Source organism: Cupressus sempervirens, chromosome 3 (assembly GCF_028749045.1).
Source record: "Cupressus sempervirens isolate cs-2001-9-10 chromosome 3, ASM2874904v1, whole genome shotgun sequence".
In the NCBI taxonomy this organism is placed as follows: domain Eukaryota; kingdom Viridiplantae; phylum Streptophyta; class Pinopsida; order Cupressales; family Cupressaceae; genus Cupressus; species Cupressus sempervirens.
The window spans coordinates 235,559,864-235,570,780 of NC_143120.1; positions in this window are offsets into that span (position 1 = coordinate 235,559,864).

Sequence of the window (10,917 nt, forward strand, 5' to 3'; positions counted from 1 at the left end):
AACATAGCCTAGTTGCCAGAACCCATTTTACATTTCATCTTAGCTTTTGTAAGCTTAAGTGCATTCCCCTAAGTTGCACTTAAGGGGGGGTGTTAGAGTAAATAATTATTATTTACACTTTTACTTAAGTTTACTTAAGTTAAATGCATTTATTTAATAGTAGTCATCTAGGAGTTGTTGACAACATGGGAGTTTGTTCCTATCTAAATCATACTTATCTTCTCACCTTGATTGAGTATATCCCATCTTTTGTGGACGTATGCTTAGTTGTCATGTAATGCCCTGCCCAGAGATCCTTGGAAACAAGGATGAAATACAAGCAAGATTTTTTTGTGTGCAAGTGTACATGATAACAACATACATGGATCCCAAAGATCGCAATGGAAGACTGAAGGATAACCAAGCACCAACATATCTCCAAATGCCACTACCAATCGAAACACAACCAAGAAAACATCAGAGATCTACCAAGCTAAAAGACATTAGCTGACTCCTGAAAACTGGCTAAATCTGAAATCCTAAAGCCTTGAAATTTGGCTAAGTTTGAATTTCTGAAGCCCTGAAATTTCTTAGAATCTTTATCTTAGCCCGTAGAGGTCTGAAACCCATCTCAAATGATTCGTCGCATATATTAAAATATATCTTAAGTAACTTATAATTAAACGATATATTTTAAACCCTGAAGGACTACAACAGAAACATGCAAACTGGATTTGAAAGAAAACAACCTAAATCCAAAATGCAACAACATAGGGTTGAAGAACACCAAAAAGGGTATCCAAAACAACTCTCAAAAAGTTTAGATCAAGTCGAAAAGTGCCCACTGCCCGCTCGCGCAGGTTTTTACAAAACTTGTGTGATACTTTAATACAACACTAAAAAGTATTACACATTTCTTACAAAGGAGGGCGACACTTTCAGAGTTTGAGTGATACTTTTCTCAAAGGCGTGCGATACTTTCAGGGTATCGTACAACATTTCTCCAAAGGAGGTGCTATACTTTCCAGTATCGCATGACATTTCTCCAAGAGGCGTGCGATACTTCCCAGCATTGTACGACATAGTTTCTATGAGCGTGCGATACATTTTTATGTCGTACCATGCTGATAAATGTCGCCTAAAGAAACACAAGAACACCTAAAGAGAACACAAAAAGGGAAAAACAAAGTATAAAACCTCCACACTGGGGAGTATCGGATCCACATCTCGAGGCATGAACACTCAAACTATAACTGAATAATTAAATGACGAAAAGCTAAAATTAACCATCTATCAAACAGTGAAGGGAAAGTATGGAAAGGGAAAACATCACAAAGGACTGAAAGAAACATCACAATTAAGTTTAATTAACATCACAATGAGCAAAATAACCACTAAGTACATGGTTCCTCCCAACCATCAATGGCATCATAAGACCATCGTGGGCCCTAGCCATCCCCCATGCGTAACATCCCAAGCCACCGATCAGATCATCGATGCTGTTGTGATAGGGACGTCACTACTAAACATGCTACAATATAAGCAAAGGAAATCTAACATGCTAGTAGTAAAGCATAAGATAATCCTATCAGTAGATAACATCACCTACCACATGCTAATCATCATAATAAGTAATGCATTAAAACTAACATCATCTAAACATGATAAACAACATCCCAAGGAAAACATAAATCACAAGAAAGCATACTCTGTAAATCGAAGTACCAAGTGACCACATCTAGCAACAGTTGCACTAGGATACAAGACAATCTCTGTACATCGGTCCCTAGCAATGGTGAAGGTAGCTATGCCTCCCAACCACATGGCACCCATAGGTCCACACCCGTCGTGCTGATGGAGATAATGATCCAACCACACACACACAAAACAACCATGGCTAACACACATGCCAAGCAGTATGATGACTGAATCCAAGACAAAGACAATGCATAAACTACAGGTCCTAGTCAGAAACCTCAATGGGCTACCATGTAGGGGATGACATCATGGAGAGTCGCTTGGCATCGACAAGCCCAAGCTCAGATCATGTGTCCTCAAACTTAATTGGGTGCTAACACATTGTGTCCTCAAACTTAATCAGGTGCTCACACATTTTATTATCTTAAGTTTTATTACCACCTAGTATTTCATTTAGTTATCACTTATATAAAGCTTCCTTTTCCAACCCATGACGCCATGATTTTTGGGATGCAAGATAGAAGCCCCCTCCATATGCTACCCTACCCTACCCATGCTCATCCAATGATGAGTGCCCGTAGGCATGCAAATTCCCAACCCAACCCCAATGATCATAGCTTTCAAAATTACCACGAAAGATTGATCCTCGCAAGTCATCTGAAAATGTACGCGCACATACTTGTATGTGGCACACCACCATCACAAAGATCATAACAAAAGGACTGGAAGAGATCACAAAGCAACAAGTCCCTCAACCGAAAATAAAATCGAGAGGACGGATGCAACACACATCCCAATGCAATAAAAGATGCAAAAGTGGTCTGACTGATATCCAAATAGATCATCTAGGTCCATGAACCAAATAGTGCCAAGAAAACTCAAGAAAATAGGGCAGCACACAAAACGAGGTAAAAACTCCAAATTTTAAAAAAAATTTAAAATTAAAACCCATTTGGCCTTTGGGTTCAAAAACCCCAAAAATCCAAAAATAAATGAAATCGGACACCATATGCAAAAATGGCCAACATAATGGCTCAAAATCTCAAACCCCCATCTCGAAAATGAGGAAAATGTTCATAACTGACAAACCGAGCAGAACCAACAAACAAAAATGGAAGGGAACACTAGTTCTTAACCTCCTAACATATAGCTACAAGAAACAGAAGCTTAAATAGAGCGAAAACAATAAAACGGGAAGGCCCTACCTGATAGCAAAAAGGGCAGAAACTGAAACTCGCACAATAAAATAAATCACCCATCAAATTTGCTAAAAATGATGACAAAGCATAAAGTCCCTGAGCAAAATCCAACGAGACCAATCGTGCGCAAATCCCATGCTCACAGCTCTTAGAATGAACAAAACAATAATCCTTCAAAAGAGGATTTCCAAATTTGCTCTCCAAATTATATTTCTAAAATGTGAGAAGTGAATAACGAATTCACTTTTCCAACACTTATTCACTTTTCAAGTGAATATTCGATTAGGAAAAATAGCCAACTATAGTACCTAAACTTTGAATCGATCCAAACGGAAACAAGTTATTATCTGTAATGAAAATTCACCTAAGGCAAAGATGCCAAAAATTAAATCTGAAAAGATTTAAAACCTCAAAACCCAAAATCATAGAAAATCACTTAACACTTTCGCGACAAAAGAAAACTTCTAAATGCACAAACACGCTCACTGGTCTAATCACATAATGCAGATGAGTTCGAATTTACTAATCACCGAAAGGTTTTAATTTAAACAATTAAATAAGGGTACGTCGACCATACAGGGACAACATTGGTAATTATGAATAGCTGAATCACTAACTCCATGTGCCACTGCCAAGGATATAATTCCTGCACACTAAAACACACGATCAAGTGTAATTGCATATAATATCATAGCCGAAGCAACGTGTATTAAAATACTTATTTAATCCATTTACATCACTCACATTCACAAAAAGCGTAAAGATAAAAGAATGAAGTAAATAACCATAGCATGAAATTCATCTCATGACATAATCAACAAATATGTCCAATAAGCCACATAACTAGATATCATCATAGATCTACGGTCATCTCAAAATAGCATCAACATGCAAAATGATAAACTAAACAACATCGCAGTAAAGCATCCATGGTATTGAATCCAAGACAACATCTGACCCTCAGGTCAACATAAGGTACAAAATAAGAGTATCAAGTATCTCTCGAATCAAAATAGACAAGGTACAAACTACAAACATGAGAGGCACTACATGTCAACCTTATATCCTAGAGCTTTCTAGCTTATTCTACAAGCTTCCTTGAGGCCTTTATATTCAAGCTCTCCTATTGTAATTTCATATCTTTTCCCTTTGCATTTTTGTACAACAATTTCATAATCTCATTGTTGCAATATCTTCTCTCTCAGTTCGTTTAGTTTCTCCAAGCTCCACCCTTCCTTCTTCAGTTTCTCTTTAGCAAGTTATGAGCATACAGGTGATCTTGGCGAGCTGTGAAGTTGGCTTTCATCAACTTCTACACATCTCACATCACAAAATAAAATGGGGCATAATTACATTTATAAAATGTTAATAAAAAATTGTGGAGGAGGGAGAAAATGATGAAAATTAGAGAAAATAATAATATAATAAAAATAATAATGGAGAAAAAAGTTACAAAGACATTTCATTTACCAAGGTGCATAGGTGGCATTTTAAAAGTTAGTGGAAAGTTCATCATTTCATGTATTTAATGTTTACTACCTACCCGACTTGTGGCTTGCAGGTGTACTAAACAAGAGTGTTTATTTAATGTCTTTTATGCTAGGCCAATTTGTGGATAGGTTTAGTATAAGTAGAGGGTCTTGGAGGGTCTAAAGTCATTATTCATTTGGCATGGGATTCAACATGGAGGAAGTCAACTAAAGAGGAGTAGCCGAGAAGGGTGAAGTTTGTTAGTAGAGCTAGTAGTCGAAGCTTGGAAAAACAAGAAGGTTTCTTGGTGGCTTGTGAGTACAAGTTTACATTCTTCTTTGGGTTTTCTACCAAATTTTGGATTTGGGCTAGCTAGGGTCTAGATCTTGTGAGCTTTTATAGAGTGGTTGTATTTTCTTATGCATTTGGCCATAACCCGAAAGGCCTTACCACTGGGCATTGGATGTAAATATTATGATTATATTATGAGACTTGACATTATTTTGGATCTAAATCTTCATTTTATTGTTATTCTTCTATTGTGTAGTTATTTGATTAGGGCCATGAAACTTCCTTTGATGATTCTCCTACCTTCTATTACATTAAGTGGTATCATAGATGAGTTTGATCTTATAATGGATTGTTCCTTTTGGAGTCCTATATATCTTTTTTGTGAGGTAGTAGATCATGGTTCTAACTTACAATTGTGGAAGACTTGCAAATGGATCGATGGTTGTGAAGATGGGAATTTGACCTTGTTGATCAAGGGTTTGATCTGGCTGGTGATTGTTAAGAATGTGGATTTGTTGTAGAGGGTTTGCGAAGATCTTGGAAGATGAGTCCAAAAGGTTGGACCTTGGGATGATTGTAGATCTCCATGATATAGTGAAGAAAAAGATTTCGGAGATGTTTGTCGATTAGAAACTAGTTTGACTAATCCAGTTAAGGAAGGGATAATTGAGTTTCGCAGTAATTTTTGGAGCTGGACTCTATTGATTTGGAAGAGAGTTCTATGGCCGATTAGAATACTTGTTCAAGAGAGAAGAAGGCATGGCAAGGTTGAGGAAGAAATTGATTTTTTTGATCATTTTGATGAGTCTAATATGAAACCTGTAGAGAAACTTATGGTTGTTTCTGAAGAGGTTCCTAATCTTGTTGAGCTTGACATGATATTTGTTTTCATGATCAATTAGATGGATCATACATGAAAATTGTAGAGCATCTTATTGTGGATGATGAGATTATTTATTATCAGGATTTACATATGGATGAAGATTTTCTTATGGTTTCTGATATGAATCTAAATTCATATATTTCCATTGAAATGATTAAGGGTTTGGTTGATATGGATGTTGCTACTGATGTGGAGTCAGATGTTCTTGGTGTGGATTCTCTAGTTGTTGATGTGGTTAATGGTCTACATGATACTATGGATCTATATACTCTTGATTTTCTTATGGCTGACATGGCTACAGATTTACATGTTGCTCTTATTGTGGATTTGATATTACATTTTGTTGATTTGGTTTAGGAGTTGTTCCTGGGAGTGAGATTGCTGATTGGGTTGTTGAGATTCACTCAATTCTGATGTTTGAGTAGATGAAGCATATATGGTTGATTTTTAGATTTGTTCTTCTATCTAGGATGAATTGGAAACCCTTGGTGAAGATGAAGTTGTGTGTAGATATTTCTTTTGGCATGAAAGTATGGAACATACTTTTCAATCTACTTGGGGAGACTGATGCATGAGCATCTTGCATCACAAAATAAAATGGGGCATGATTTAAATTTATTAAAAAAAATGTGGAGGAGAGAGAAAGTGATGAAAATTAGAGAAAAAAATAAAAATAATAATGGAGAAAAAAGAGAAAAAGGCATTTCATTTGCCAAGGTGCATAGGTGGTATTTTAGAAGTTAGTGGAAAGTTCCTTAATGTTTGCTGCGAAGATGACTTGTGGCTTGAAGGTGTATTTAATGAGAGTGCTTATTTTAATGTCTTTTATGATAGGCGAATTTGTGGCTTGGTTTAGTATAAATAGAGGGTCTTGTGGAGTCTAGAGTCATTATTCATTCAACATGAGATCCAACATGGAGGAAGTCAACTAGAGAGGAGTAGCTAAGAAGAGCAAAGTTTGTTAGCAAAGCTAGTAGTTGCAGTCTAAAAAAATAGGAAGGTTTCTTGGTTACTTGAAAGCACAAGTTTAGATTCTTCTTTGGGTTTTCTACCACATTGCGGATCTAGGATAGCTAGGGTTTGGATCTTGTGAGATGTTGTAGAGAATTTTGTGTATCTGCTTATGTATTTGTTGGTAACCCAGAAGGCCTTACAGTCAGGCATGTTGGATGTAAATCTTATGATTATCTTAAGATAATTTGCATTATTTTGCATCTAAATCTATGTGTTATTGTTATTCTTCTGTTGTGTGGTTATTTCCTAAGGGCTAGGACATCTCCTTTGGGGATTGTGATACCTTGTATTGCACCATCATGAAAGGGGTGGGGGTAGTTGAGAAATAATGATGAGCAATCTAATTTTATTTATGGGTCGATGTGTATCTATCATCTCTAAAATTGATTGATGGAGATCTCATCTTCCTAAGCTTTGTAGAGATAAATAAATGGTTCACTAGTTGATCCATTTTCTTTTAGGGTTTTGTTTGGCCACTGCCTCTATTGTGATTTGGAGCCTAATCAGACTTGGAGTTTTATTTGGCATGGTTCCCCCCTAGATTATTTGCCCCTAGCTAGAGTGTCATTCAAATTGCAAAGAATTTTTCTCTACATTCAAAGACAATACACATATAGTTGTGGTACCATTTCATTTGGTTAATTTTGGATGATGGACATTCAAGCTAGAGAAAATACACACATATGATAATCCAATAGATATGTTTACCAAGGCAGTAACAAGGGAGAAGCCAAACTCCTCTTTAGGTTCGGTTGGTCTTCTACACTTCCAATGAGAGTAAGTTCTTTACCAAAAGATTTTTTTTTGTTTGAAATAGTCATTATATAGAAGGTACAAAATAAGTGTTAAATTTTGTAGAGTTCTTTGTTCATAATAAAATGCAAATAAAACTTATTATTTGAAGTTTTTGAAACCACAACCAAATTGAATTCATGAGTCTTAAAAGAGAAGAACCTAGAAACATTAACATCCTTTGCTTTCTTTTTATTAACAACTCCTTTCCAAGTTTCTTGTTTTTCCCAAATTCATTTCTTTTTTTCCACAAAAAATGAATTTAGAACCCCAATGCTATGAAATTTAGGTATAGGGAGTTGATAATTTGTAAAGCAAAATCATAGGATACGGAGAAGTTGGGAATAGTGTCATGAGGCAATGATGTATATTTTGAATACTATTGTAAATGTTTTGAATAAGTGTAGAACAAAAATGGAGAGTAGAATCCCACTAAGTATCTCAAAAGTCCAAGCTCCCAAACACCATAAGAAGAGGTAGATGTCGATTGTATTCTCAATAATGGACATCAAGAAAAAATAATGTTGTTGAAAATTAGGTACATCAGGTAAGAGAAATTAGCAGAGCTTTTGTAGTAATTACTCATCCTCTTAAAGGTCATATCCTTTCTCATCTACTTACAACCATAAAAAAACTCATCCCTTGACCTCGAAAGAAGAAGTGGATGTGAATCTCATCATTAGCATTCATAATTTTGGAGAAGATGGAAGAAAATGAAAGAGGAAATAATGTATGCAGGAGGAAATCCAAATAATCTGTAGTTGATCCAAAAAGAAGGTTTGTAGCAGGAATTTTGTCAGACCTATGGCATAGGGTGTTACACATTTACATAGTTTCTATCATTTTCATCAAAATAATCATGATCAACAACTACATAGGGAATTGTTAAGGACTTACCACTATACTTGATTGGCCTGTATAGTTAAAACCCTTCCTCCTACCCACAATCCATAAATAACTAAGATAAAAAATGAATTAATTTACTTTAACTTTTCTTTTCTTTATATCTCGTTTTCCTCAATTTTTTTACACTAAACTTAACTGGCATCAAAATTTTGACACTAAACTTAATTTTTGTGAAAATTTTGACCTTTTTAGGACATTAAAAAAAAGTGAATTTTACAAGACAAAATGTCCTCATGTCAAAAATGGACATAAAAATGAAGGCCATATATTGTTGTGACTTATCTCTCCTTCCTTTGATTCTTGGCTTTGAGAGGGTGGAGGAATCAATATAGTGCCTTTCTCAAGTGAAGGAGTAGACCTTGATATATCAAGAGGAGATGAAGTGTCAGTTTTTTTTAGCACCAAAAATTATGTCTTTGTGAACATATTTCCTCCATATTCTTCTCTTGGAGTATCCTTGATAACTCTCCCTTCCATGTAGGTCCCTGCAAGAAATGATTCAACATCAGACAAGTCAAAGTTATTGGAATCATCCCTCATTGTAGACTTATTCTAATCCTCTTTCTCCTAATCTATAGATTCTTCAACCACAATGGTTTTCTCTTGTGTTGAGGGAAGATTCCAAGTCTAGCTTTATCTCTTTTCTTTCTTAGTGGCTTTGGATATCTGGGTCCTCCAATTGAGAGGTATATAATCCTCTTTTTTTGCTTCTTCTTCTTGTGGATCTTCTAGTAATTTTTTAGGAATAATATGTGAGACACTATACTTTTCTTCTTTAATCTCCAACCTTTTTGGCTCACTACCACTATAGTTTTCTCCTCTTCTTGGAGACTAAAGGCTTGGATGTAGCTTCCTCTTGTTATTCATGCTTGAGTAATTTTTCTCACTCTTCCTCAACCATTTTTGCCTTCATTTCTTCTTTCTTATCTTCTCCACCTAGTGGAATATATGACATCTCTATCATGGTGGTATACTCTTTTTGGGTGCACCAGGGAGGCAAGTCCTGACATAGGAGCCATCACCTTCACCCCTTTTTCCCTTCTTTAGTCATTTAGGGTCCTTCAAAGATGACCTATTTGGTAATAAATACTATATCAAGGGGTTGACAACCCAATTATTAGTCAACTTGATGACATGTTAGGTGTGATACATTAAATCATCATTCTCCTAGCAATGTATCTAAAATTTTAAAATAAACCTATCAAAGATTTTATCTTTGTTGTACAAAGGGTCTATGATCTTTGGAGAATCTTTATTCCACACCTTGTGGGAAATTCATATCCCTAAAACATTTCAACCAAGATAAGATCCATCCTATAGTGGTCCCTAATTTGAAGTTTATAATCATCCATATAGCTATGGAGGAAATAGGTCCAAATTCCTTGCCAGCAACATATCAGAACATTTTGATATTGTCAAAATCAGGGTGAGCGACGAGGAAATCATCCAATGAGAAATACTTCATCCAACATCATAGGTGTAGATATCGTTTATCTTCTTGACCTCATAAGGTCCAATAGAGATCATTCATACCTAGGTTTTCTAATTCTTGGTTTGGATTCTATCTCTAATAAAATGATCTTAATCCAAGGATACTAAGGGAGATTCTTTGGATAAGTTGTTGAATCAACCACCCAAATATAAGAAAATTTATTGAAATATATGAAATAGACCCCTATTTCAGCCACCCTTGACAGTGCTTCTATTGACATCTTGTTTGCATATCCCCTTCTACAAATATAATAACAGTAAAAATGAAGGCATCGTTAAAGATCCTATATTTAGGACTACCTCCCTCAATTTCTTCTTGACTAAGTGAGTATATATAATATATAGGCATGCATGGCTATCTAATGGGCTTTCCTCCCTAGTAAATCCAAGGTATTCCACCTTAACAATGAGTAAATATATGACATATGAGGTCATGTTTGTTAGAAAGTAAAGTCCACCAAGATAATTCAGGGAGGGTAAGGGGGGGGGGGGGGGTGAATCATTTATAAAATTAAAATAACTCTTATTAACCTTATTAGATCTAAAACATGTAATCAACAAGTACAAAAACCATAAGAAGATAACCATACACAATAACAACAGATTTGTTAACTAGGGAAACCCTTGAGTAGAGGGAAAACCTTAGGTGGGGATGGTACCCACAAAATGATGTAATAATATATAAGTTCCTTGTAAGATGATGGACCATATTAGGAGTTAATGAAATATATTTAGTACATAGCAGCCCCTATTAGCAGACTTTGAATCCTTGTGAGGAGATATCAACCCTGTTAGGAGCTGAGGAAGGTAGAAGGATCCACTGTCCAAATAAATTTAGGGTCAAGACCACCGAACTCATTGTCCAACTAGCCTTAGTACTATCCTTCTTAGAATAATACCAATAAACAACTATCTAAAACAACTTCTTTGCCAAATACAACCCCTCTATCTACTCATTGTTCTCAACTGCACCAAAGGCTTCTCTTATCAAAAGATATTCAATATTAGATCTCACATACAAGTTTGCATACTCACATTACACATATATTTCTACTAGATTAAAAAAATTGTAGCACAAGGAAATAATCTTTCTTTTATACCAATTCCTACAACAAATTACTAAGTCATCCTTGAGACTTTTCCAATTTATAATTATAGTATAGGACCACCATAAGATATTACAATACACATTAA